We start from the raw sequence: 4,161 nt of genomic DNA on the forward strand, positions 1-4,161 counted from the left end.
TGGCCTGATGCCTCGGGACTCCTCACCTGCACCTGCCTCTTTAGCACCAAATAGGCAACTGGTACTCTACGCCCGCTGGCTTCCACCTGGCCTTGGTCGTCATGGCTCACATCATTAGAACCTCGTGAGGTGCCCCTCGCCTTGATCTCTCCGCACCTCACGAGCCAGCCTAGCGAGGCTGCCCCTGAGGAGGTCTTGTGTCATCCGCCTCGCGAGGCTTGGCCCATCCCGAGGGTCTTGAGTGGTTGTTGATGAAGATGGGTCGTACCAGGCCGCTAGAGGAGCCATGCCCTGGGCCGCAGGCACGCAAGTATGGGTACCCCCATTCAGAAGCAGGACGTAGTTGTCAGTAGGCACGACTCCGCCTTCTTCCGTTCGCTCCGGCTGGAACTCGTCGTGAATGGCGAACCTAGCGATGTAGCTGGCCCGGGCCGCCCGTAGCTGGTTCTCTGCACCGGCTCACTAGCCCATCAACGCGTCCAGCGACAAATCTGGATGCCAAGACATCACGAACCTGAGCGCCATCTCAGCACTAGCATGAGCGGCGGAAATGCGCCACTCGTGGAGCCGATCCGGCCCCGACTCCAACCACCGCGCCAGCCGCAAGAAGTTGTTCGGTAGAATGGAGCCTGGCCAAAGGGCCGCCATCATCGCTGCACCGGCCTTGTAGAGCCGCCCCATCTACTCGCCCAGGAATCACAGGCAAGCCTCGGCGGCGGTCATGATCTCCGGGAAGGTCCAAGCCACCCGCGGATTGGTCCCGGAGCCGATAACTCCCTCTGGGTCACGCTGGAAACGAATGGCTTCCGCTGCGAACCGGCGCGTCTCCGGAAAAGCCCCTGTCAAGAAGTAAAGAAAGCCAGGAAAAATCACCAAGGACAAGAAGCCGGCATAACAACCCGGCAGAACCAAAGGAGAGCACTTACTAGAAAAGGACTCTTCGAGGTGCTGCTCTTCGAGCAACATACCACGCTGCTCCCGGGTGATGGTGCGGTCACGCTCCTGGAGCGTCTTCTCCAGGCCAGCGACCTTGGCAAGAGCCACCTACATCTCAGTGTCCTTGTCCTCGGTCGCCTTCTCAGCCTCCTCGCGGTGACGGGTTTTCCCTTGACAGGTCTCCTCCATCGTGGCCACCAGCGCCTTCAAACGCTCCACCTCGGCCTGGAGCTGACCCTTGTCATCGGCCAGCTTGCCATGTTGCTGGTCGGCCTCGGCAAGGGCCTGCTGCACCTCCACGACCTTGGCGGCCTCTGCCTTGAGGCACTCCACCTCGGCCTCAAGACAGGTCTTGTCACCCGTCAGCCGCTCCTGAACCTGACTGGCCTCGTCAAGCGCCTGGCGGGCTCCCGTCGCCTCTGCCTTCGCCTCCGCCACCTCGGCCCCAAGACGGCCGGTGTCGGCCACAAGCCGATCGTAATGGAGACCCGCCCGAATCAGCCGGGTCCTCCAAGATAGCACCTCAGCTGCAGAAGAAAGATTCAGAAACCAAGCACCACTTTAAGATTTGACCCAACTACTATGCAGTTGGCCTGAATCTCGGGGGCTACACCCAGTGGGTGCGCTAGCACGCCCCCACTAAAAAGTGCATGCAAGAAAAATACCTGCAGCGATGCAGAGCTCCTCCTCCTTGGCGGCAAGCCGCTCCTTGAGCTATCGGTGCTTCTCCAGAAGCCGGTTAAAGACGCTAACTCGGAAGGAGTCCAGTTGCTGAAAGGAACAACGATCGGCACAAGATAGCAGTTTAATATTCGACCCAACTGCTACGCAGTTGGCCCGAATCACGGGGGCTACACCCACCCAGAAGAATCAACGAAAAAGAAAAACAGAAGACAAGGGAGCACTTACGAACACGGCGCGCTCCAGCTCCCGCGTCTGTGATACGTCTCCAACATATCAATAATTTTTTATTGTTCCATGCTATTATATTATCTGTTTTGGATGTTTAATGGGCTTTAATATGCTCTTTTATATTATTTTTGGGACTAACCTATGAACCGGAGGCCCAGTGCCAGTTTCTGTTTTCGCCTATTTCAGTGTTTCGCACAAAAGGAATATCAAACGGAATCCAAACGGAACGAAACCTTCGCGAGGATCTTTCTTGGAACAAATGCAAACCAGGAGAGTTGGAGGGGAAGTCTGGAACTCCACGAGGCTTCCATGATATAAGAGGGCGCGCCCAGGGGGTAGGCGCGCCCCACCCTCATGGGCCCCACGGAGCACCACCGACATACTTCTTTCGCCTATATATACTCTTATACCCTAAAAACATCAAGGAGAGCCACGAAACCACTTTTCCACCGCCACAACCTTCTGTACTCATTAGATCCCATCTGGGGCCTTTTCCGGTGATCTGCTGGAGGGGGTTAGATCATGGAGGGCTTCTACATCAACACCATGGCCTCTTCGATGATGTGTGAGTAGTTTACCACAGACCTTCGGGTCCATAGTTATTAGCTAGATGTCTTCTTCTCTCTCTTTGGTTCTCAATACAAAGTTCTCCTCGATGTTCTTGGAGATCTATTCAAAGTAATACATTTTGCGGTGTGTTTACCAAGATCCTATGAATTGTGGATTTATGATCAAGTTTATCTATGAATAATATTTGGTTCTTGTCTGAATTCTTATATGCATGATTTGATATATTTGCAAGTCTCTTCGAATTATCGGTTTAGTTTTGCCTAATAGATTGATCTTTCTTGCGATGGGAGAAGTGCTTAGCTTTGGGTTCAATCTTGCGGTGTACTTTCCCAGTGACAGTAGGGGCAGCAAGGCACGTATTGTGTTGTTGCCATCGAGGATAAAAAGATGGGGTTTATATCATATTACTTGAGTTTATCCCTGTACATCATGTCATCTTGCTTAAAGCATTACTCTGTTGTTATGAACTTAATACTCTAGATGCATGCTGGATAGCGGTCAATGTGTGGAGTAATAGTAGTAGATGCAGAATCGTTTCGGTCTACTTAACACAGGCGTGATGCCTATATTTCATAATCATTGCCTACATATTCTCATAACTATGCGCTCTTCTATCAATTATGCTCGGCAGTAATTTGTTCACCCACCGTAATACATGCTATCATGAGAGAAGCCACTAGTGAAACCTATGGCCCCGGGTCTCTTTCTTATTATAATGCATCTCTTTTTATTTACATCGCATCTCATTTACTATTTTGCAATCTTTACTTTCCAATCTATATAGAAAAAATACCAAAAATATTTATCTTACTATCTTTATCAGATATCACTTTCGCAAGTGACCGTGAAGGGATTGACAACCCCTTTATCGCGTTGGTTGCGAGGTTCTTGATTGTTTATGAAGGTACTAGGTGACTTGCGTGTTATCTCCTACTGGATTGATACCTTGGTTCTCAAAAACTAAGGGAAATACTTACGCTAATTTACTGCATCACCCTTTCCTCTTCAATGGAAAACAAACGCATGCTCAAGAGGTAGAAAGAAGGATTTCTGGCGCCGTTGTAGGGGAGATCTACGCTCAAGTCAAGACATACCAAGTACCCATCATAAACTCTTCCCCCTTGCATTACATTATTTTACATTTGCCTCTCGTTTTCCTCTCCCACACTTCACCTTTAGTGTTTTATTCGCCCCTTTTTCGTTCGCCTGTTTTCGCTTGCTTCTTGTGTGATTGTGTGTTGGATTGATTGTTTGTCACAATGGCTCAAGATAATACTAAATTATGTTACTTTTCCAATACCAAGAACAATGATTTTATTAGCACTCCGATTGCTCCTATTACCGATGCTGAATCTTGTGAAAGTAATGCTGCTTTGTTGAATCTTGTTATGAAAGATCAATTTTCTGACCTTCCTAGTGAAGAAGCCGCTACCCATCTAAACAACTTTGTTGATTTGTGTGATATGCAAAAGAAGAAAGTGGTGGATAATGATATTGTTAACTTGAAGCTATTTCCGTTTTCTCTTAGAGATCGTGCTAAAACTTGGTTCTCTTCTTTGCCTAAAAATAGTATTGATTCATGGAATAAGTGCAAAGACGCTTTTATCTCTAAGTATTTTCCTCCCGCTAAGATCATCTATCTTAGAAACGATATTATGAATTTTAAAAAACTTGATCATGAGCATGTTGCGCAAGCTTGGGAGAGGGTGAAATTAATGATACGTAATTGCCGTACACATGGTT

This window comes from Triticum aestivum, chromosome 3A (assembly GCF_018294505.1).
Source record: "Triticum aestivum cultivar Chinese Spring chromosome 3A, IWGSC CS RefSeq v2.1, whole genome shotgun sequence".
Classification (NCBI taxonomy): domain Eukaryota; kingdom Viridiplantae; phylum Streptophyta; class Magnoliopsida; order Poales; family Poaceae; genus Triticum; species Triticum aestivum.